At 44.9% G+C, this 26106-nt stretch overlaps 1 protein-coding gene across 1 annotated transcript in view; it reads right to left on the bottom strand.

Moving 5' to 3' along the window:
- Positions 1 to 26106, bottom strand: part of LOC118019498 (coiled-coil domain-containing protein 6-like) — a 105965-nt gene that overhangs the window by 70083 nt on the left and 9776 nt on the right. The gene's annotated exons all lie outside the window — the stretch shown is intronic.

The following is a 26106-nucleotide window of genomic DNA, read 5'->3' on the forward strand; positions in this document are numbered from 1 at the left end:
TACCTGTCATTCCACATCTCCTCAAAGAGGCTGCCCCTGCCACCAAATCTGAAGTCAGCCCTCAGTCACCCATCCCATTATATGGCTTTCCTTCCATCACAGTATCCATTGTCCCTTGAATGCTTTTTTCTTGTTTTTACTTCTCTCCCTGTCACTCCTCACCAGAACGTGCGCTCATGAAGCAGAGCGGGTCTGCTGGTGGCCGCTGCAGCTCCGGAGTCTAGAACTGTGCCTGGCATCTGGCAAGCCCTCAAATCCTGGATACATGGGCACTCTCTAAGATGCTGGAAAAGCCTTCTCTTAATCTCTGAGCCTTTCTCCCTTCACTCTGCTGGTTAGCTGATGGCCAAAGCACTGTGTCAGGTTCTTGTGATAGAACAATGAGAAAGGTACTGTCACTGCCCTTAGCATAGCTAGTCCAGTAATTCCAGATCCATCACAGCCTTTCCCATCCCACGTCAGCTTCCATCGATGCCGGCGATACCACAGCATAGCCCTGTACTTGGCAGCTCTGACTTCCATTCTTATCACCCTCCTATCACCACTGCCACATCATGTTCAGGGTAGCCAAGGAAAGCAACTGACCCCCAGCCTGAACGTTCTTTCTCCTCCTCCTTTCCACAACAGGACCCCCTCACGCTCTACTTGGACCCATGACCACCCAGCCAGACTGCATTTCCCTGCCTCCCTGTCAGCGAGGTGAGCCCTCAGACCACTGTCTGGTCTAGAAGAGATGAATGGAAGGAAGCAGCATCATCTTTAAAAAGGAAGCATCGTCACCCACGTTCCTTCTCACAGGCTGGAATCAGAGCTGGCGGTTATGAGGCACAGAGGCAGGCTAAGCCCCCACAAGATGGTGGAGCAGTGATACGCAAGACCCCAGGCCAGTGAACATCACAGAGCCCAGGGCTGGTGAGGGACAGTGAGAGACTCGGAGCCACCATGTTTTGGGTCTCCCTTTTAGCAGTTTAGCTTCTGCCTTAGTACAATTCCTGAGATGAAAACTCATCAGTATGAGAGGAAAGTCAGGTTTAAGTTTAGAAATTAAAAGCTCCCCCAAGATATAGTAAATTAAAGTGTCAAAGGCAAGAGTATGTCTATTATGATCCCATGAGTAAAGTTTTATTTAATAAGGATATATAAAATGCATTCATCTAACAAATAAAAAATTATGTTTATCATATAAATGTATATAAATATCATGCATATAGATCATTGTAAATATTTTAAAAATTAATAGAACTGCACCTAAGAAATGTTAATCGTGCCTCTGGAGTCACACAACATCCACAGAGCCGAGAACATTGCCTTGTGCATTCGAAAAACTAAGTTTTGTAAATACGAATGTTCACTTTGCACTGGTATGTGTAGACAGACACACACACACACACACACCCGGGAGGGACTGCCTGGCCTACAAGCCCAATATCAAGATTACATTAGCATCACCTAATATTCATTACAAAAGAAAAAAGATAAACTACCCATGCCAGGCCCTTCTCCTGACACAGCAGGTCAGCTCCGGGCTATGGGGCCCAGGGCTTCTGACCCACCTGGTGAAGCTGCAGGAGAGGACAGTGTGCTTGCACTCGGGAGACCTGGGCTCTGGTCCTGGCTGTGCTGTGAACGCCTATTTAACCTTGGCAAGCTTCCTCCCACCCTAAGCCTACATTTCTTTCTCTATAAAACATGAGATGGATGATCGAAAGTCCCTTACAACACAGCAACTGAGAAAATCAGTTACATTCTCCAGAAGAACTCTAGGGAAAACCTTTGGTCACTGAGGGCAAGGAAGATGGCTAGTCAGTGGGAAGTAGGAACGAGAACCCAAATATCGCTATTCCCCATTCAGTGCTCTTCCCACATCCTCCTCCTCCTGCCCTCGGAGGTAGCGGGGATCTTACCCTGCTTTGTACAGCAACTCTTAGGAAGTATCCTCCAAACTCAGTGGACAATTAGCAGCAAAAGAGCATAGGACTCTGATTAAATATAAGGGAATACAATTCTCTCCCAAAAGCCTCTGGATCAAGGGACTTTGAGGGGAGAAAGGCGGGGCGGGGGGGGGGGGGCGGGGGGAGAGAGGGCAGGGGGGGGAAGGGGGGGGGGGGGGGGGGGGGACAGATTACAAAAGAGTAGAAAACAATCAAAGAAAATAAGTAGTCTATTAGGAAAAACACTGCTAACATTGTTATCCATCCCTTCTAGACTCTGCCTATACATTTGACAAAACTGGTTCACATTATAGGCACACTGTATCCCTTCACCCCACTTATATTCCAAGTATTCTCTGTGTTTAAATGTGCCTCCAATGATTTTTGATGTCAGAAATAACCTAGCTCACTGATGTGCCCAAACAATCTCCCTGCCCTCCCAGATGTTTTCAATACTTCCACTGTAAGAACTGTTACAATGATCTTGCTCGAACAGTATCTGATACTATCCTGGCTGGATGCTCCTTCCAGCAGATTCCCCAAAGCTGGGTTTCAGTATGGAGTTAAGATATGGGGATTTAAAGCAAACTGCTTCCGACATTCTTCGAAGCTACAACTTTGTCTGCTTCCTGTGCAGCTGCAGGTGAGAAAGTGGTAGCCAGTTGACTCCCCCGTTCATCAGCTGCCCACTCGTTCAAATGCATCTGGGGTTTGGCTTCTACACTGACTTTCTATGGAAGCCAACTCCTCTGAAGAGGGGACAGGCCTGACAATGCTTTGATTAAACTGGAAGACTGGCTTTGTGATTTCGGGGGTTGATGTATGAAGGTTCTCTGTTTTTCTGTGAGGGAGAGAGAGAGATGGTTTAACTTCTAGCAAGGGTTTACTGTTCAACGTAAAATTTCTGTTCTGGTTGCACATTGAAGATACAGTGGTCAAACTATGTTACCTCCTTGGTGCCCAGGCCTGAGTGTGTTTCCTCCACACTGAAGTAGTTAGTACACAACGAGTAACTTTCCCCTGACAGAGCTTCCACGAAAGCCCACTAACCTGCTGTTAGGAATTAAGGTGAAAACCCAGCGCAGGTCCTCCACCTTTTAAACGGGACTCCAAAATCTAAAAGACAGCAAAACAAAAGCTGCAACCATCGGGCAGGAAGCCCAGCAGCCTGAACTGCATCCGCTGGGTGGCAAAGCCTGATCTAAAATGACACGAGGTAGTGTGCAGCTTTATCATCACACCTCGTGTGACTGATCACATGTCGTGCCGACGTGTTTGCTGATGGTGTGCTGTTCCAGCCCATTTGGAGGTGTTACATGTGGCATGTGCCCAGCACTGCCTTTCCATACCCCACCCCATCAGGAGTTGAACTGCCACCCGCCGCCGCCCGCCGCCGCCCGCCACCGCCCGCCACCCCCCACAAGGAGGAGTTGAAGTCTCTTTTCCAAGTACCTGCGAACTCGACCTTATTTGGATATAGGGTCTTTGCAGATATAATCAGATTAAGAGGTCACTAGGGTGGGCCCTAATCCAGTATGACTGGCGTCCTTATAAGAAGGGAACACACAGAGACAGAAGAACAAGCATGTGCCATGTGACTGCAGACGCAGCGACCGAAACACAGCAGCTGCAGCCGAGGACGGTGGCCTGGAACCCCCAGGAGCTTCCAGAAGCCGGCAGAGGCAGGGCAGGACCCTCCCCTGCAGGCTTCTCTGGGAGCACAGCCTTGCAACACCTTGGTTTCAGACTTTCAGCCTCTCGAACTGTGAGAGAATAAATTTCTGTTGGCACTTTGTTATGGCCGCCTAGGAAACGGATATACCTGTCCACCACCAAAAACCTTAATTCTGAAACACATATGGCTCCATGCACAAGAGACTGGGGGACTGTATTTTAATGTACCAGTTTATTCTGCCCATTTCAAAGTAACTCTAGGTTTCATTCACTGTTTCTGGCAACTGGTATTTATATAAATATGTGAAGATTTTGTAATAAACTGTTTTTGTATTAGAAGGGGGAGAGGAAGAAGCAGAGAGAGTAGACAGGACACATATTTAGCCTTCAAAATTAGTAAGACCGAACAGTTAAAACCATCCAAATACATCTTCAATGCTTTTCACGCAAATAAATGCTCCTCATTTCAGTGATATTGAGGCACTATTACAGTTAAACCCAAACAACTGTCAACATCCAAAATGCTGCAAAATTAACCATGGTTAGTAATTCAAACAGAGTACCTACTGATATTTAATACTGGAAAGGAAACAAGGGAAAAGGAGTTTAACAGTGAAGTGTGTGTGCATGAATGTGTGTGTGTGATAAGTGTATATACTCATTTCCTTACTCATTTATCTAGCAAATATATGCCAATAAACATGTGTGACATGTGCCAGAAGGCACAGGGAATGTAATAAAGCTATAATGAGAGACAGAACCTTACACTGGAGAAGGAATGCAACAAAGGACAAATTGGTCTCCTCCCAGTTCTGAAAATTTCTCTTTGGCCCTAAGCTTAAACTTGCCTTCTGTTCTCCTACCGCTCAAGACTAGAGATTTCAGTAATTTGATAAGTTCTGTCAAACATATTAAAACAATCACTTTGAAATATTCCATTTACAGAAAGGTGATCCATGGATCAACCAGAGATACACAGAGATTGATGTCCGAAGGCGTTCACTGAATGGTCATCCATACGAATGCAAACAACCAATTCATCAACAAGAGGAGACCAGAATGGGCAGAATCATGCCCTCCCCCACCAAAAAAAAAAAAAAAAGATGTCCTTGTCCCAAATCCAAGAACCTGTGACTGTATTACATGACAAATTGGAATTAAGGAAAGAGATGAAATTCAGGTTGCTAATCAACTAACTTAAAATAAGGAGGCTATCATCCTGGGCTACCTGGGTGGGCTCAGTGTCCTCACAGGGGTCCTTTAAAATGGCAAGTGGAGGCAGAGAGGTCAGAGTGATACCATATGAGAAGGACTCATCCTGTCATTGCTGGCTTTGAAGATGGAAGAAGGGACCAACAGCCAAGAAATCAAGGTGGCCTCTAGACACTGGACGAGGCAAGGGAATGGATTCTCCTCTACGGCCTGGAGAATGGAAGGCAGCCCTGCCACCCCTTGATTTTAGTCCAGTGAGACCTGTGATGCACTTCTAACCTAAGGAACAGGAAGATAATAAATCTGTGTCGTTTCAAGACTCTCGGTAATTTGTGGTGATTGGTTACGGCAGGAACAGGAAATACAGGCACTGATAAATGGTAGTTTATCCTGACAATGGAATAATTATGCTGCCATAATTAAGAACATGGGACGATTGTCACGATACATGTTCAACAAGAAAGAACAGGCTGGGAGCCACAACATGACCCCAACTTTGCTTAAAAAATTCACACCAGATGCGTTAGATGTGTTAGAAAGAACCAGAAGCACAAGCAATTGAGGTGGTTCTAAGGAACAGCACTGATGACGGTCTTTCTGCAATAAAGTTATTTGTCATCAGAAAAAAATATTTTCAAGTCTGGCAGAGATGTGTTCAACCAAGGTAGCTGTGACAGGCTCCTTGGTGATTGAACCAGGCAAGGCCTGGGATGGACAAACTCTGCGGGATAAAGAGGAACATGCAGGGGAAAAAGGAGGTTCAAAGAGCACAGAAGTTCAAAGATTCTTATCCAGGTGAACTTGAGGAACAAAGACCTTTATTTCACCTTTCTGCGTCCCGAGCACACAGCAGGAGCTTCAAGCACTGCTGGTACATCCGGAAGGTGCTGACCTGCTGAACATGGCTGCGCACATCCAAACTCCGTCTCCCGAGACACAAACACCGTCTGGGTCGCTCCCCGGTGACAGCGTCACACAGTTTGAGTGGTCTGCCCCAACACTACTGTTCCCTCAAGCCTTCGTGTTTTTAGTGATTTTGCAGAATGCAAAGTTCTTCAGGAACACATAAATCATGTTAGGGCAGAAACCCCTGTACTCAATTTGATGTTTTAAGACCTGTATCGGCACCAAACTGGCCGAGACGGACCAAGACAAAAGCTCTGATCACGTGGCATCCTCAACGTGTTTGAGGATATTATGCAAAGAACACTGATAGTTGGGCGTAATTTCATACGATGTACTCCTACCAAATTACTACAGTAAATTCTGCAACCCTGAAAATGCAATGGTCACTAAAAACTCTTGAGGAGCAGTTTCACGATCGCAAGCATGCGTGTGAGCAACGTGCAGGAACACAGACACCAATGTATGTGCACACCTCTCATCTGTTTCAAAGCATCATCACTGAAGGGTGACGTGCCCAGCTGCCTCACAAAATGGGCTACTTGCCACCACTATTCTCCCAACAGGAAAGCTCCTGACATTTTTTTTTTTAAAGCCTCTCCCACCTAGACAGGATACCAGCCCCAGATGTTTTTGAAAGGCAAGTTCTACCACACTTTTGAGATGAAGATAACTGCCATGTTATATAAACTATACCTATTAAAAAAAACAAATCTAAGATAGCTACCCCAAAGTGACCCTGCTTCCAAAACTGTACAACAAAAAGCTAAAGGCCACTTTTACATAATACATGTACAGAAATCTTGGGTAAAATACTAGCAGAATGAATATGAATACAGTAATGTAGTAAAACTTAAAAAATTACTAGTAGGGTTTATCTCAGGAATAAGAAGCTAGTTCGACATTAGATGATGTATTATTGTATTTCATTACATTAATATTTTTTAGCTATCATCTCAACAGATGCAAAACATTTGACAAAACTCCACTAGTGAAAACAAACAAAGCAAACATCCTGTGTCTAAGCGTCTCCCAAAAGCTTTCATCAGACAACATATTTAAGACTAAAGCCCAAGAAGCACTCTCATTAAAGTTAGGAACAAGAAAAGGACGCCTGCTATCATCAGTATTACTCAAGGTTGTACAGAATGTCCTAGAGCTAATGCAATAAACAGAAAGGAAATACGGTCGAGGTGCTTCTTACGTTAGGGTTAGCTTCAGAGGCCAGCATGCAAGTAGGAAATGGCATAAAGCCAGTTTTCCTTTGATTATGATATGGTCGGGGTGGGTCTAGGGAACCCTGTTCTGTTAAAAAAAAAAAACACAAAAACAAACAACAAAAAAAACACAAAACATGCAGCAGTGGAAAGGTACAAGGAAAGATCCGTAGCCAACTGGCAGAAGGAGAGACTGACCAGGGCCCACAAACGCTCATGGCCTAAGAGTAAAGGAGCCAACACTGTTTAAATTAGTACTCTCTTCTGTTGACTAGGTATAAATAGCCAAACACGTTAAGTTAAATGTGAGTATGACCTGATTCTCTGGTAAGAGACCAGAAGATGCTAGAAGAGAACTGAAATGTCATTCCAGATGTCATCCACCTAGAAAATGCAAGAGAACCGACCAATAACTGTTCAGCAGGTAACCAGAGGCCAAGCAACATATTAAAAACACAAAGCAAAATCATTCCTAAATATGAGAAAGTCAAATAGAAAAAGTCCTACTCACACGGGCAAGAACAAGGTCCTTAAGAAAAAAGGCTGAAGCCTGCAAATGCTAAATGAAGTATTTTTAAAAGCCTCTGTAGGGGGGTGAAATAAAGAAACACAAACCTTAACAACGGGATAAACAGGAGATTCATCAGATATAAATTCTCCCCAACCTAAACTCGCCACAGGATTTAAGGGACGTGACACGCAGGAGGAGGAAAGCCGTAATAGCCACGGCAGCATTGAACACAAGGCGTCAGAACTTGCCATGTGGCAGAGTAAAACCTACTGTAAAGTTGTAACCATCGAAACGGAGTTATTAACACAGGAATATAGAGATTAAGGAATCAGAAAAGAGCGTCCATAACTAAATCTGGGCATTTATGGAATTTAGATGCCATTTCAAAGCATTCCAATGGGATAAATGGCCATATATTTAGACAAGAATAAAATTAGACAGTACCCCAAAATATGCACCAGAAGTGCTACACTTGACAGCAAAACTATCTACTTTCTAGCTCCTGTTTCTTTCACCCACTTGCACTGGTTTGAAGCTCTTATTCAATTAATCCAAACACTCCTCCTCATCTTTTTCCCTTCCTTTTCTTGATGACTGCTCACCATTCTCACGAGCCAGTCTCACATTCTGTCCCATGAAACCGATGAGCATTCACACACAGCTGCAGCTCACAGATAAGGCTACGTTTACAAGCATTCAAGTAGCAAAAAAGAAGGTGCCAGCAATCAGAAGTTTAAACGCTCTGTTAGACAAGAAAATGAGAAAAGCATGTGCTAGTTTAAGTCCCATGTGACAGGATCAGGAGTCTAAGGTCACCCAAAATGTGACACCCCAGCCCCTAACTCTCCATAACCAGAATGCTGGGCTCACCCTGCTTTGGAAAGCAATCACAATGAGATATTTCAATCCTTCAATACCTAGAGACAGCATCCCTAGATGAAGTCTTCCTAGATGAAGACCACCCCCTTTCAGAAATTTTTTTTCTTTGTGGGAAAGGAAAGAAGATGTGGCTGGAACACTCAGCAGAGAAAAGGCATGTTATCTTGGCCACCTCGAATCCTTTTCAGAAGCAGGTACTGTATAAATTAGCAGATTCCGTCTCATGGTGAGATCTACCATGACATCACAAGGGGCCATTAAGAAATGTGGGTCACTGTTATAATTACCCTCGCTCAACAGGTAAGGAAAGAAGGGTCAAGTGTGATTAAGCAATCGCCAAAGGGCCATGTGACTTCACAAGGATTACCTAAAACCTCTAAAAACCAGTCCACACAGGGCAACCCTAGTCACCTAAGAAGCCTGAAAACAAGACCTAGAGGATAATGTTCTAAATATACTTTCTGTTCAGAATTCATATTTAGTATCTTAAGGAGTATCTGCTGAAGGTTAACCCTATTTTAAGAACATCCATATTATAAAGTGTAGACTTATGAAAAACAAAAAAACCTAGGAACTTTCCTTAAGGAAAAAAAAAGAAAAAGGCAGCCTCTGATATCCAGGAGCTGATGTGATGCTCATAGCTAAATCTTGATATTATTACAAACAAACCCATCGGATGCTTACAGCTAGGTCATGTTGCTCTGGAAGAATAGAACATCCACATCAAACAAGGTCACTCTGCAACCATGACAAAATGAGACAAAACACGATCACCATGAAACCCACAAAATACCAAACATCCCCCCTCAGCTAAAATGAGTGACTGCAGCTTCTTTACCAGTTACAGCTTTCAATATTCTAATCCACCCTCTCCATAGGTAAGATGTATTGAGACACCCAATCATAGAACTGCCCCCGCTGTTTGAAAACATCCAATCTAGAAAGAACCTGCGGTTTTTGTCCCTTCCTAGGATTACCCAGCCAAAATCCAAATAGGTTCTTTCTACCACCCTCTTAACTCCCCCAAGGAGTATTCTCCCTCATTGCAATGAGTAATGTCTTCAGCCTGTTTCGTGACAGGTGCATTCCTGCTGGTCTTTGGCTAAAGAGCACAAATTTCACTTTGCAAATTTCCAATTTCTTTCCCCATCTAAGTTCCCACATACGCTTACATTTTGGTAAAACCAAATTTAACTACATTAATAAACTTCACAGAATCATAGCTACTGCATAAAAGTACATTACATCTATAAGACAAAATGTCTCTAGCAGAGACTCTAAATGCATCAAGATTTTTGCTCCATTCTTTTAAAAATATACAAATGCATTTCGCTATTAATACAGAGAATCCTTCACACCAAGGACTCTGAAAATTCAGACAGCTTTTTCTTCTCAAGTTCAAAGCAAGGCAAACTGTGAGGACACCTCACAGACTACATTTTCCAAATTTGCAAGTTTTGAGAATACCAATGTACACTCAAGGGACCGTGTAACCCTGGAGTATAAATGGTTTTTCTAGACACTCTAGATCCTGAGACCCAATTTCAAGAAGGAAGACATCAACAACAGGGATGAATCTCACAGATAAAATGGTGGGAGAAACGAGTCAAACACTATGGAGGACACACTGTATGAGTCCAGCTAAACAGAGTTCAAACTCAGGACAGGGGTTACTCTTGTAGGGATGGTGACTCCAGGGGGCAAAGCAGGGTCCAGGGTGTTAGTAACGTTCCGTTTCTTGATCTGGGTACAAGTTATCCAAGTGCCTTCAACCTGTGAAAATTCGCCAAGCTGTACATTCAGCATATGTGCATATTAAAGAAGTTATGCTTCAAAAAGAGTTTTTTTAAAAAAAAGGAAGGGTGACGAGTCAGCATGTCACAGAGCAGCACCCACTCAACTGAGACTCTGGAGGCAGCACATGTCCACCATTTAGGCCAGTTTCTCAACCTCCCTGAGCCTCTTTGTCCCACTGTAAATGAGATTAACTGCTTATTCTCCACAGGGCTCTTCTGAGGGTTGCAAGAGATAATGCTTGTGGCTGGCCTGGTGCCTGGTGCCCAGAACACGGAGTTTCCACCAGATAGACATCCTGCCTACCAGTCTCTGCCCAGCGGCATCTCTATGCTACTTGGGGAGGAGTGGTCATCTCTGACATGACCCGGGGAGACGGCATACAGCAGATCCACGTCCAGATGACCCCTTCCACACTCCCTTTTATCTATCTCTTCCTTCCCCATCCTGAGCCTTCTAGGCCCACTCGGGTCTCACCAGGCTTTTCCCGCCGCCCATGCCTTCCGACCCTCTCCACATGTGCTGTCTCAGATAGCACCCACTTCCCCTCTCAACACTCCAATAGCACTGTACCATTCAGTCAATTCCCTTCTACTGTTCCTGTTGTTCTCACAGACGCCAACCATGGAAGGGGTGCTCACTTCCCAGCAATGTCACCAGCCCCTGGTACCAAAAGTCATGCTGGTCAGGGCAGGCAGAGCTGCCCTTAAGAAAACGTGAGGCCAGGGCCCTGGGTGAGGAGCAGGCATGCACTGGAGAGCGACGTGGCCGGAAGAGTGAAGATGAAATGCCTTTAAGATGCACATCAAGGCAGCATATTCAAAAGAAAAAGGAAAGTATTGGGGGCTTTAGGTGGCGGAATTTCCACCTGCATTGTCTGGAAGTCCCAGAAGGGCATAATGAGGTGAGACAACTCTGACCCATTTCTCCCCTGCAGGGTCAGCCAAGGGCTTATTGCAACTGCAGATTCACTTTGAGCTCACTTTGACAGACTGATTCATTCTAAAATTCACCGGGGTTCTTTGCATAAATATATAAGATTTTAAAAGGGAAGGAAGCATGGATGGCCAGAGGGAAAAAAGAAAGTCTAACAGACAAGTAAAACTAAAAGTACAGAGATGCTAATCAACAGGTCCTACACATTTTGAAATTTTAGTTCTGAGTGTCCTGGCAGCCTAGCAGTTTTTGTTGCCCAAAAACTGAGGAGCTTTACTTGGTATTAAGACCTAAGAAAACAAAATCTTCTGTGAGTCCTCATAAAAAGGACACAGTGTGACAGGGTAGATGGCACTCAAAAATATTCTCACTCCCATGTCCCTGTTCCTGAGATACACACTGAATACTTAGGAATTGAGTGACCTGATATCTGAAACCTACTTTCAGATGGTTGGGCAAAAGGGAACAGAGAGAGAGGGAGGGAGGGAGGGAGGGAGGGATGGGATGTGGGAGTCATATGATGCTAAAAATTGGTGAATTTAGGTGAGGGGTATGAGGGTGTTCATTGATCTGTCTATATTTTAACCAAAAAATATATATATATAATAATTCAGAAGGAAAAAGAAGAAAAAGGGGCTATATTGTTATCCCCAAAGCACAGTAACAGGGACTGTAAGGGTCCCATCAACTTAAGTAACCTGCTGGGTTGACAGCCCACAGTGACCTCTCTCATCCCCTTTGTCTGCACTAGCAACAGCCCTCAGCATCCTAGTCTTTGAGTTAAACACCATGTGTCTTTACAACAACCATAAAATGTATCAGTTCTGCAAAAGACTAAAGTATAGGGAGTCCAAAGTGATACTGGAAGTTGGGGGACAAGGAACTAGGAAAGGAAACAGACTCTCCCTTTTGTGGCCTCAACTGACATGATGGCGTCAGTACCTTGCAAAGGATGAAAGGCTCAAACACTTAAGATGTCCTCAGATATAGCAGAGGACCCAAGCAGAAGCAGCACCAGCTTTGACAGGGGACATCGGCTCCCCCCTGAAGCTCTGTGCTTAGAAACGCAGGCTCGGGGCACCCAGGTGGCTCAGTCGATGAAGCGTCTGCCCTCGGCTCGGGTCATGATCCCCAGATGCTGAGGTCGAGCCCCACATCGGGCTCCTTACTCAAAGGGTGTCTGCTTCTTCCTCTCCCTCTGCCCCTCCCCACCCCCACAGCTCGTGCTCTAATAAATAAATCTTAAAAGAAAGAAAGAAACAAAACCCAGTCTCCCCTTTTCCCTCTCTTTGCTCTTTCCTATTCTATCAACTGAACCCATGTAAGCACAGGTGAATGATAGGAAAAACCTAACTAATTAGTACGTTTTATTGCAAGGTTGCTCAAATTATAAATCTTGTCCAACAGGACCATAATATTAAAAGCTTGTGTTCCTTTTACTGGTTCCACTTACACAAATTGGAGTGAACTCCATTGTTTATGTACCTAATGAGGAAATCTACTTTACTCTTAAACCCCTAAAATATATTTGAGAACGTGGGCTAGGACAGCTATCATGTGAACTGATGGTGATTGGAGTAGAGCCTGGTTGTACCAGTGAATCCAACTTTTCGTCCAGGCTCCCTTTCCATTCCCAACATAAGCAGTCAAGATCTGAAATGTACATGAGACATTTCGGAGATAGCCGTAACACAAAAATGCACAGGCTCCAATAAATGAAGTTCTAAAGTCTCTGACTCACTCAATGTGCAGGTTAAAGGACTCTTCTCCTCAACATGCTACTAAGATGCCAAGAAATCCCACTGAGGACATGTAAAGAGTCTACCACCTGAGGATCTAAGACTCTAATAAATGTGAGAAGAACATATCCTCTGTCATCTTCCCCTTTTCTCTTCCCTTGTACAAAGAAAGCACAGAACAGGCTACTCACCTTTTAACTAGAATGAGCACAGAACAAAGTGTGAAGGGAGGGGGGTGGGGATCCATTTTGGATACATTTACTCCTATATCTACAGACGCTCCATCTTCATTCTTTCTCCAATCCCCCAACCAAGTCAGAAAGTTTGCTTAACAAGCAGTAAATCTTTTTTGCCACATTTGGATTTTAAAATATGAAGAGTATTGGCAAAAACACATCCTAATGAAAAACTAAAAAAGAATGGATTAAAATGCTATTTTTGCAGGCCAAATTTATTCATCTGAAGAAAGTTCTAGAATGGCATAGTCACTGGAATAAAAACTATTCCTAATTTAAAAAGCACATATGCCAGCACTGCTCCTTGAAGTAGATGCTCTAGATACTAAAAGTTGTACTCAGGCTGTAGGATTAGAAGCAAGGACATGACTTCAGCAGAGACCACATTCTAGAAGACAGTCTCCTCTTTTGTGTGATAATAAGTATTGCTCAACAAAATTCTTAAGTGATTTAATTTTTATACCTTTATAAGATTTCTCATACAAATCAGGATAAAACCACACATCAGAACGCATTTCAATTTTTAGTCACAACCCATGTTTCTGAGGGAAAAGAAAGTGCAGAGTACAAAGAACAGTTTATTACGTGGGTTCAAGTTCTGACACTTTGGCTACCAGTGTCATTTCCCTGGTCTATCATTTGTAAAAATAAGCATTAGACTAGCAATAAAGGACACTTAGGGTATTCTCAGCTCCAGAATTTGAAGACAGCAAGAGATAAAGCTATAAAGTCTCTTCCCTTCAAATGGATGTCTTACATATTTTACCACTGGTTCAGGTTTTATTCACAGTAGCCATCAGAAGACAGACTATGAACCCTGTCAAAACTGGCCCCACCTACTTCCAGATCCTTCCTCAGGCCACATCCAGATCACACTCTGACCACACTCATCTCTCGGTTCCTCAAACTTGCCAAGCTTCTGTTGCTTTCAGGATTTTTGCATGGCCTGTTCCCTTGGCCCACAACATGTTTTTACCAATCCTCTCCATGGCTGACTTTTATCATTCAGATGATGGCAGCCTAAATGTCACCTCAGGAAAGCCCTCCCTGGCAGCCCCAAACTAGCAGAATTCCCGATTGTATCCTCTCAAAACCATATGCATCTCTTTCAAAGCATCTATCACAACCTTTTTTTTTTTTTAAAGAAAAGATTTTATTTATTTGAGAGAGGGAGAGAGCATGAGCAGGGGGAGGGGCAGAGGGAGAGGGAGAAGCAGACTCCCTGCTGAGCGAAGACCCTGACAGGGAGCTCGATCCCAGGACCCTGAGATCACTGAGATCACGACCTGAGCCACTGTCAGTCACTTAACCGACTGAGCCACCCAGGCGCCCCTTCATCTATCACAATCTTAACTCGACAACTTAAAATTAGTTGTCTGATGTCTATTCCTCCCCTCCCCCCAGCTAGAAAATAAGCCCTAAGAGGCAGGAATATCCCCTAGATCCTACCACAGTGCCTGACAAATAATGGCCTCAGAAATACCTCAGAGATGAAAGAAAATGACTAAGTGGTCAATATGGAAGAAAGTTAAATTTAATTTACGGTCCAGAGCTTTCAACCTATCTTTAAACAGGGGAAATGGAAAATACTGCAGAGTAAAATAAAACCGCCAGATAAAAGAGTCTGAAACTGCCCAGGAGAGAGAAATAATGCCAATTAACCTTAAGTCCATTTAAGAAGGTTCTGGAGAGAGGAAAATGTTACACTAATAGTATCCAAGATGCAAATAATTCAGTAATTGATCAATTCATCATGGAAGATTTATCCTAATTCAGGATTATACATGAAATATAAAGTGATAGTATAGAGAAAGATGAGACTTTAAAAGACACCAGATGTGCCTCTAATATTAAGCCATGAATTGAAGTCATTTAATGCAATTTAAAAGAATATCTAACATCATTGCTTCTATGATTTCTTCTGAATCTCTCTTAAATGCACCATATATCATTTATAAACAAAAACATAATAGTAGTCATCCTACATTTTTTCCCAAAGGAGTAAATACACAGTAAAGTTTTACCTAACATCATAATATTTCCTGAGGTTATAAATGACATGAGAATGCATGAAGAAACTTCACTGTGGCTTAAAAACAAACAAACAAAAACACCAAAAGCCAAGTCAAAAAAATAAGGGAAAGTGGGAAATTTTTTTCCAACTCAAAATTAGAAAAAAGGGCAAGTCTCTAAAATATACTGAGTGCTGAGAAAATGGCTAAGAGAAGGACCAACATCCCAACAGACAATCAAGAAAGACTATGAAATGGGCATTTGCTGAAAAGGAAACACAAATGCTCTTACAAACAAGGGAGAAAAGGCTTGCCCATTCCCTTGAGAGAACTGCAGATCACACCAAGATGCCATTTCTTGTCTACCAGATTGGCAACATCCAAACTGGATAAAAGCGTGGTACTGGGCCACCATACTATCCCTCCTATCTTGCTAATGGAAATGTAAATTAGTGCCAGCCCCATTTAGGGCAACTGGGCAATGTCTATTCAAGTTACACATACATAGTCCATCCGACCCAGCAATATTACTCTTGGGAATTTACCCAGAAATGCAGTATTTCAAAAGTGAAGAAATGTCTCTGGAGTCAACTCATCCAGGTGTAAATTCTGGTACTGCCCCTCTCTGGGGTGGGACTTTGGGCAAGTCACCAATCCTTGGTGAGTCCCAATTTCCTCATCTGTAAAATGGAGATAATACTGGCTACCTCACAGGCCTGATGTGAGGATTCAGCCAATATAAGGAAAAGATTTAAGAGAGTGGCCCGTACATAGTATGCACTAGATAAGCATTAGCAAAGGCAATGTGTCCTCTTAGATATATTCACCCCCATGCAAAATGATCCATGTGCAAGGTTACTGTAACAATGTGAGACCAAAAACTGAAAGCAAACTGGATGCCCAATGGGAAGAGACAGCCATACAATGATTACCATGCAACTGTAAGAATGAGGAAGTAATGAATGTACTGTTACAGAAAAATCTCCAACATATAAGTAAGTGAAACAGAAAAAAGGCACACAAGGAATCATCTACACCACCTTTTGTGTAATAGGGAAGGGGAGCGCATATCATGAGATGCCTTTCTATTCAAAAAATGCCAATTAAAAAATCAGATTTTTTTAGGTAATTATGTGACTTGATGCAGGTGTTAGCTAATGCCATAGTGGTAATCATTTCACAATATATAAGATTATCAAATCAACACGTACACCTAAAACTTATATAGGGCTACATGTCAATGACAGCTCAAGAAAGCTGTAGAGAAATAACTAGTGGGGGGAAAAAAAAACCATTTTTAATGGCAGCATCTTTTTCAAGCCACAGGTGAAATTAATATGTATTCACAAATATATAGACTAGTGGTTCCCAAACTTTGTTGCTGGTAATTTTGGAATTACCCGGGAATTTTTAAAAATACTAATGCCGGGGGCTCCCATCCTCAGACAGTGAAGGACGAGACCCCAGGTACATGACTTTTGAAGTTCTCCAGGTGCATTGGATGGACAGGAACGCCTGGGACCCACAGACTGAAAGGTGACCAGCTATTAGCTATAGAAGCCAAATTAATCCCAACAAAGAGGAACTGCTCTGAAAATAAGCCAAATCCCAAACCCCTAGTCAGCAGCCCACTTTAAACACTAGTTGACTTAGGCAAAGGAGAGCAAAGTAACATTGTCTAGGCCATCCCATGGAGGTCACTTCAACAGCTAGGACTCTGTGTGCATTTCTTTTCCTAGGGTCAGGGCTTGGCCACCCAACACCAGCCCTCACTGAGGCTTCATTACCACATGGACTGGTCCTTCTTGCTGAGGTCAAGCAAGGATTTGGAGAACTTCTGGTAAAAGGAATCTCACCACCTCCTACCCACTTCAGCCAAGGAGCTGACAGAGTGGAAGGAACACTGGCCATCTACCTTGAAATCCCATCTGTCCCATTTATCAGCACTGTTCCATGGCCAATAATTTCAACACATTTCACCTGATCCTTTGTTTTTCAGTTGAGACTCCCACTACCCACCCCACAGACTTCCTGTGAGACTCACATGAAATAACCAAGTTGAAACCATTCTGAATCTATCTGCTGCATAAGCTACAGATTTCAGAGCTGCAGATTCTGGGCAGAGATGCTCATTTTTCTCCTGTCCAGAAGACATCCGTCTGCACACACTGCCCACAGCTTCCTGTCTGGTGCTCTCCAGCCCTGCATGGCTTCACATACACCATGCCAGACTTTCTAGAAGCTCTAGATGCCAGCCCATCTTCGTAAGGTGTGATTCCTCCACAATGCTCAGACGTTTCACAGCTAAAGCTCCCAGGGAAGACTGCAAAGGATGCCTCACTTCAGGTTTCTTTGCAGTAGAGCTGAAGAAGCCAAGACTCTTGCCCCATGGGCAAGAGACAGTGACCTGGGAGCCATAGCATTGTACAGCATGAGGGCTGGGAAGCCAGACTGCATACCTTCCTGAGGGCAGAACCAGCAGGACTAGGATGCTTGGGTAACTAGTACCGAGAAGCCGAGCAGCAGGTAAAAGGTCCCCCATACCAGCTGCCAGCACACTAAGCAGGAAGAGACTCAGATCTGGGGCCAGCAACCTCAGGCACAGGGGTAAAGGCTTAAAGCAGAGAAGCAAGGATAACACATTTGATTCCAGAAAAGTCTCTCCTGTTTACCTTTCAAACACAAATTTACTAGAGGAAATATTACTTTTTTTTCTTAAATGTGGTATGTAAAGGTATGTGGTGATAAATCCTTATCAGTGAGGCAAACTGAACTATTTATAGGTGAAACAACTTCGAGACTGACCGTGTGTTGATAACTGGTCAAGCTGGGTGGTTTATAAATTCACTTTCCTTTTGTGTATGCTTAAAATTTTCCATAATGAAAAGTTTAAACAAAATCCTCTAACATCATAAAAACCAATTTCACAGGAGGAGAATGTGAGAAGTGTATTCTAACACATGCTCAAGTGCCAGACACTGCTCGAGGAGACGAGGCCACTAAGCCAGCAGCTGGAGCTGCCGGGTGGCCTCCCGAGGTGGCAGCACGCGGGCCAGAGCCCTGGCGCCCCTGACGGGGCGCGGGCACCCAAAGGCCGTGGCAGCGGCCACGAACTCCTCTCCCCCTGCGCTGCGCGGCGTCGGTGGGAAGCGGCTGGACTTGGGGCTATTCAGGGGGCGGGCTCCCCACCTGGCTCGCCCCTGGGAGAGAATTCATGTCAGCCATACATGACAACGTAGACACACAAGCCTTCTCCCGCAAGGGGCTCCTGAGGCGGAAGAAAGACCTCGCGGATCGATTCAGCCGTTCGGGGCTGCAGGCGCTCGCACAGGTGCAGCCTGTGGTTCCGAGCTGCCGTGCCTCTGTCCGTGCAGACCCTCCTCCCTGGAATGCCCTTCCCGCACATCCTCCTGGGGAAAGAAAACCTCCAAGTCCGCCAACACTGTGTCCTCTGTAAAGTGTCCAACGCTGCCCAGGCCAAACACAGCCATTCCATTTTCATCTGTCCCTGAGCCAGCCCCAGGTCTGTCTGGCCCAAGATCCTGCACTGCCCTTCTCCTGCTCTGCAAGGCAGGGATGACCTCTGAGGGCTGCAACTCCCCGGTCCCTGAAGCCAGCTCACTTCCACTGGACTTAGCCGGTAAGAGGCACTGGCAGGAGACTGGAGGCCGGGAGAAGGGAGAAACCGGGTGTCTTTTCCCTTTCTTCTCCACCCCGGGCAGCCCCTGGGCTCTGATAACACCTCCTCCTCCCCTGTTCCAAACTGCAGTCTCACTGCATTTCCCCAAGGAGTCAGCTTCTCAGCAACTCTCCCACCAGGGCAGCCAGTCCCTGGATTAAATCCTCTCATTCTGCAGTTTCCTTTTGCCTGTGTGAGCCCTGAGTGGGCAATTCACCATCTTCCTTCAACCGTGGCATGGTCACTGCTTTCCCACCTGTCCCTCTGGCCAGCCTCTGAGCTTCTTCACGGCAGACCCAAGGTCTGCTTGGGCTTTCGATGCCCGTAGCCCAGGGCAGGGGGCACTCAGTTATTCATCAGAGGCTGCCCTGCTCCTAAAAGGACATCCCAAGTGTAGAGCTGGCACTTGGTAGGTATCCAAAAACTCCTGAGTTAAATAAACACCAAGGATACCTCATAATCTTTTACAAGTTAGAAGAAGAGGGTACCTGGGTGGCTCAGTCGGTTGAGGGTCCGACTTTTGGTTTCAGCTCAGGTCGTGATCTCAGGGTGGTGAGATTGAGCCCCACGTCAGGCTCCCTGCTCAGCAGGGAGTCGCTTGAGATTCTCTCCCCCCTCCCTAACTGCCCCTCCCCCCAGTTTAGGCTCTCTATCTCTAAAATGAATAAATAAATCTTTAAAAATAAAAATAAATGTTAGAAGAAGGCCATAGGAAGAGAAAACTCCTGGAAACATCTTTAAGGGACAGAAGAAGGATGCTTTTGAGGGAAACTGATTCTGTGGATTCACCACCCATGAATTACAGCAATTTCCCAGACCATAAGGCAAGGACTTACATTATGAATTTAAATAAACAAAATTGTGCTATATTTCCAGCTCCTACAAGGAATTTCATAGAACCTTCCAGCTGCATGGAGACAACACAGTGGTTACGGACAGGGTGTCCAGGGGCAGGCTGCCAAATGCTGGCCCTACCACCTACCAGCCAAACGACCCTGGCAAGTTAACCTCCCCTGTACCTAGGTTCTCGCAGTCTGGAAAGTTGCGATAATTGTACCCTGTGGTTTGTTTCAAGAGCTAACTCAAACAGTACACACTGGCATCATTAGTCATTATGAGAGCATAGCTCCAGGGGTCTAAAATTCAACTGCCATCGAACAGGAAGAAAATAAGCACGTGCAGCTGCAGGCGTGAGAAACGAGAGGTATGATGCCCAACCCAAGACCAATCAGAGCATCCGTGCCTTTCCTACAATATTCTCTTTCAGAAGTCTCAAAACTCTGAAGCTAAACCACTGGCTATGGGCCAAATGCAAGCTGCCAGTCTGCCATCCCTGATCTCTAAACAAGTCTTCCCAGTGAACGAAGAAAACAGAGGCCCCAAAATAGTATGTGATTGTCGCCTGGCCCCAAAAACAGCAAGAGGCCAAGAGGCCCCGTTCCCTCTGTGCCATTTCAGGCTCAGAAGGAAAGGAGAAATGAAACAAGGGGGCTGGTCACATGTGGCCAAATAAAAGGGGACACCTGAGGCATACAGTCAAAGATAGCTTCCAGAGAGGAAGAAATAAGGAAGTTGGTGGTAGAAGGGCAGAAAAAGTGAAAGCAAACTGACAGCAGCTTGAGGAAGAAGAGGAGCTGACGTCCTGAAAACCCAAAAGAGCCACACTAAGGAAAGGACACTGGGGTGGCTTCATGAGAGAGAGAAAAAGAAGATGGGCAAATCCATAATCACTGAACAAAGAGGGAAAAGAAGACTGTGGGCTGACTGTGTCCTGAGGGCTTTCATAAGTCACATCATTCATCCCTCACACCTGAGAGCTAAGATACTACGACCGATTTTTAGAGAAGACATGGTGTCTTAGGGGTCAGGTAAACTGCCATATGATTACAGACTAGGAAGAAGCAGAACTGAGATTTTTTTTTTTTTTTTAAGTCCTATGGGCTTTAAGATTGCCAGATAAAATACAGGATGCCCTGTTAAATTTGCATTTCAGATCATTTCTTAGTATATGTATGTTCCATGCAACATTTGGAACATACATACACTAAAAAATTACTCGTTGTTTATCTGAACTTTAAATATGGCTCCTCATCCTGTTTTTATTTGCTAAATCTGGCAACCCTATCTGGTTTCCAAATTTCTCTCCATTACACCAAGTTCACTCAAAGAATCCTGGGGTGGAAAAACAGAAAGGAGCTAATGAATAAAACTAAAAGGAGGGATAATTCACACAGATGGCCTAATGGAGAATGCTAATCTGCAACACATAAAATTAAGAGCATAAAAACAAAAAAGGTGAGCAGTGGAACCCACAGGAATGTGAGAACTAGAGAAAGAATACACTGTACTTATGAAAAGCAGCAAACCCTCATGGTTTTCATTTGTGGGCTAACAAGTGAATTCCAAGTGCCTTTTCACATCGCCCAACAGAGATTCCAATGACCCAGAGCTGCAAGGCTCTGGGCCAAGTAAGAACCAACCAAATAAGGGGATTATAGTCATTAGTGCTAATCTCCCTTACCTGAAAAAGAAGGGGAAGGCATTCAAAGTAGTTTGGGAGGCAGACTGAAGAGAGACCAAAAGACTCCAATAGTCTTGGCTTACAGCCACATCTCCTCAGCGACAGAGTGAAGGGCTTTCCTGGGTTCAAGAAGCCTTACTTTAACTTATTTACAGTGCCAGCTGAGTCCCTGAATTATACTAACTGTCCTCCTTGCCCCCTTCCATCATCCCAAAAGCCTTCACACCAGGACAATAAAACCATAACTGTGCTCTGGTGAGAAGCGTGTTCCTTCAACCTTCAAGAAGTCCCGAGGTGACCATTCCTATTGCTAGAGAGAGACCCAGAGGCCACAGAAAGAAAACAGGTCACTTGAGGAGTCCCCTGCCAACAGAAAACTACCGGCCTCCCACAGCCCTGACCCTGGCTCAAAAGCTGGGGCTGTCCTTCCACTGTGTGGGTCCTGCAAACCTGCAAAGTCAGTCGGTTTCAAAGACAGTCATGTTTTGGCTTCTGTTCCTTAGACAGGAGTGCACTCTTGTCTGAGCCATCAAAGCCCACCCTCTGGAATCCATACTCCTTGAAACAGGGTCAAAAGTCGCAGGACAGAGAAGCAGGCTGATGAGCTCCTGCCTACGTGCTAAAGACAGAAAACTGGGAAAACGCACGTTGGCTTTTTTTTTTTCCGAGAAATAATGCCAAGAGCCCTAGAACCAGCCTACAAGAAAAACATGGATCTTTTAGAAATACATGTTTGCCTCCTGTCCTCCTGTTACTCTGACACACCACACAGGCGGGCTTAATCCTGACTCACCAAACCCCAGGGAATCGGCCAAGTTCCCAGGCATCCCCAAGTGCCAGAGAACCGCAGGCCCCAAGAAATCAGGACGCAGAGCTCCCCAGGCTCGGGTCTCCAGAGCTCGGGGCTTGCTGCCTCGACTTCCTCCCATCAGCCTTCCAGACATTATTTTGGTACCGTCACCTTACAGAATTATCAAGAACAGTTTTGATTTTGAAATACATTTTGGAAAACAATAGAAAGTATGGGGGGTGCCATTTTCCACAGGAATAATAATTCACAAATTACCAAAACACTTTAATGTGTGTTGTCTCATTTTATCCTTAACGACAACAGTGGGATGCAAGCAACACTGCTATTAACCCTAAAGACCGTAGTTTTAACAGGTAAGTTCCCCCAAGGCTCAAAGGCTCTGAATGCAATATAACTCACCTGGCAAAGCAGCTAGAACCTCCACTAACTGGAACCCACGTCCCGCAGGGCCCAGTATCCTCTGGCGTGCCACACTCCCTTCACACAGTGGGCGACCCCGAGGGCACGCACCAGAACAATTCCACAGATATGCAAACAGTGGAAGACTGCACCACAGTAAAACAAACCCACCTCTCCGTGCATTAACATAGTTTCCTGTTAGTAAATGTATGAACTAGGACAGCAAATCAAAGAATCCAGCACACAGTAAATACGTTCTGTGTAAAACCATTCACATGAAGCTTAAAAATAAGCAAAGCAAATCTGTAGTGACAGAAGTCAGGACCAGGTGACCTTTTGGGGCGTGGTGACTGGAACAGAGTACAGGGCAGCTTGGCGGAGGATAGCATGTATCTTGAGCAGGGTGATGATTACACTGGTGAATTCATTTGTAAGTTCATTTGGCATAAGTCTGTGCATTCAAATCTTGTGCCCTTCACTGTAAGCACATCATAGTCCCGTTAGTTTATAAAAAGTAAACCTGGGCACCCCACAAAACAAATTCCACAAAGCTTACTGAGCATCTACTACAGCGTCAAGGCTGGGGAGAGACGCAAATGATCCATCAAATGGCAGAGCTTTTATGCACCAGTCACCATGCGAGGTACCCTCAGGCTGCCTGTGTTCAAATCCCTATTCTACCACTTACTGTGACCTTCGAAGAGGTTGCTGACAGTCCTGCACCTCACTGCTTCATCCAGGACATGGGGAAGGCAGAGGGTTGCTATGAGTCCCTAACGAAAGCACTTGGAACTGTACCAGGCACACAGTAAGACTGTACCATGCAGCTATGGTCATCATAGAATAAGACAGATCATCCCATAGGTGACGAATGACAAAGTACCTGCCTTCAAAGAGGAGGAAAATACAAATGGCTGCACTGAGCAGCCAGAGCAGATTATGAAAACACAGAAATGCTCCTAATGTTCTCCTGCCCCCTCCCTTCCTCCCCCTTCTGCAGTTAGCCCCTGGATAGAACCCAGGACTTGCCCAGCAGGGTCCTGCTCTCCTCCCCAGTTGGCCTTCTTTCCCCACATTCAGGTTCCAGAGTCAGGGGGGAGTGTCCCTCCTGACACCACCCCTGCCCCCATCTTCCTCTAGATTAACTTCCATTTATCCTTCAGATTTTTGCTTAAAATTCACCTCCAGAGAGAGAGAGAAAGCCCTCCTTGACTATGGTCCCCACTTCTAGATTGAGTCAGGGGCCCTTCACCAACTTCCCCTATGCTGTCTCATCCCAGTTGTTATATACGGAACACTGCCTCGTATACAGCAGGTGATCAATACATCTAAAAAAAAAAATCCACTATGACTGTGCTAGTCAGGCTATTTTTAAGTAGAGGTTATAAAATAAGTACAAAGAGATTGATTCCAGATTGGGACAGGGGCGAAGGGAGGGAGAAGGGAGAATCCAAAATGGCTGTGCTGGAAGCAGAGGGGCAACCTACTGGGGTGCTCTGGACAGGGCACAGGGGTGGACACACTACTGGAGGGGGACCGAGTCAGAAAGGGGAGCAGGGACTGCCCCCCTCCGCCCCCGCATGGGAGGTACCCTTCCATCACGGCTTCTTTTCCAAGGCAGGGAGTCGCTACCCTGGAAACACTCCCTTGGGCCTGGCATCCTGGGAATGTGCTGTGGTAATGGGGTAGCCCTGACCAGTCTCACTGAAGAAACAACTAGGAGGAAAACGCCCACGACAAAATAAAGATAAAACTTATCATAAACTGATTTATAGCCCACCCTCCCACGGGCTGTGTGGCCTGGCACATAAGCTCTGAGGACAGGCTTGAGTTCAAATCCCGGCCCCACCTGGCCGACCTGGATGGGCTGGCAAGTTACAGAACCTCTCTGAGCCTGAGGGTGCTCATGCGAGCTGTGCATGTCGGCAGTCCTGATCCCACAGGAGAGCACCGAGGGTTCAAGAAGATGCTATAAGCAAACCCTTCCCAACAGTGCCTAGCCCACAGTAAGCACTGCATGAACATGAGCAGTTACCACAGCAACACAACAGGATTTGGAAACAGAGCAATGCTGGTCAATAAGAATTGTTATTCATTTCTTCAACCTTTTGTTTTCTTCAAACTTTCTTAAATTATGGTTTATTTCAAATGCTATCAAGGATATTAAATGCTTACAACCCATTTCATTTAAAAAAAAAGGGGGGGGTGCCTGGGTGGCCCAGTCAGTTAAGCATCTGCCTTTGGCTCAGGTCATGATCCTGAGGTCCTGGGATCCAGCCCCGCATCGGGCTCCCTGCTCAGCAGGGAGTCTGCTTCTCCCTCTCCCACTCCCCCTGCTCACGATCTCTCTCTCTCTCAAATAAATAAAATCTTAAAAGAAAGATTTAAAATAGGTAGTATAATAGACTTCCTATTTGTTTTGAGAGTACAATGAATAGTCAGATATACCCATCACCTACCTTCAACAATTATCAATACATGGCATTTTTTTTTCATCTATAGCCCTGTGATCACAGTGTTAGGTGTCAGGGCAAAGTCCTTTCCTTTCCTAGAGGACAAGCCTTCACAGTGAGTTATTCCCTCCCAAGGTTCTCCACCTTTGGGTGCTTACCCTAAATGCAAAATAGGACCAAAGCACTGAGCCCAGGTCTGGGGACTGTCCACATTTGTTGAAGGACAGAAAAGAACCAGATGTGGGACAGCCAACAGGCAATAAAAACCGAAGATGGAGCAAGATATCAATAGCACTTTAATTAAAATGTTTTTAGGTTGCCTGGGTGGCTCAGTCAGTCAAGCATCTGCCTTCAGCTCAGGTCATGATCCTGGAGTCCTGGGATCAAGCCCCACATCAGGCTCCCTGCTCAGCGGGGAGCCTGCTTCTGCTTCTCCCTCTGCCTGCAGCTACCCCTGCTTGTGCTCTCTCTCTCCGACAAATAAATAAAATCTTTAAAAATAAAAAATAATTAAATGTTTTTAGGCCCAGTAGGTTGAGTGGCCCTTGGTTTCGGGGGCTCAAGGCATACCCCCGGGGGGGGGGGGGGGGGGGGGTGGATAGAGCCCCACCTCTGGCCCCTCTGTGCTCAGTGGGGAGTCTGCTTCAGGATTCTCTCTCTCCCTCTGTAACCCATCCTCACTCAGGCTCTCTATCTAAAATAAATAAATATTTTTAAAAATATGTTTTTAGGACCAAATTCATAACTTCAACATTAGGACCACAAAAACCCAGCTAGCTGCTTTTGTGGATCAGAGCACATTTTTTCCTTTAAAAAAAAAAAAAAGTTTTTAAGTCACCAAGAATAGAGGTTATCACGAGCTGGCGGTAGGGAAAACGGAGCCACTGTTTAGTAACCGTGCAGAGACCATTTCTGTTTGGGATAATAATAAAGTTCTGGAGATGGGTGGTGGCGATGGCTGCAAAATAGTGTGAATGTACTTAATGCCACTGAACCGTGCACTTAAAAATGGTTAAACTGGTAACTTTATATATTTTACCATAATTTTTTTTTTTTAATCACACAAAAAAAAGTCACTGGCCCTCTTCACCAGATACCTAAGATATTTCTCAATAATAAGGCTACAAGTCGGGGCGCCTGGGAGGGCGCCTCAGTCATTAAGCGTCTGTCTTCGGCTCAGGTCATGATCCCAAGTTCCT

The sequence above is a fragment of the Mirounga leonina genome, unplaced genomic scaffold (assembly GCF_011800145.1).
Source record: "Mirounga leonina isolate KUSES-001 unplaced genomic scaffold, KU_Mleo_1.0 Mir_108, whole genome shotgun sequence".
NCBI lineage: Eukaryota > Metazoa > Chordata > Mammalia > Carnivora > Phocidae > Mirounga > Mirounga leonina.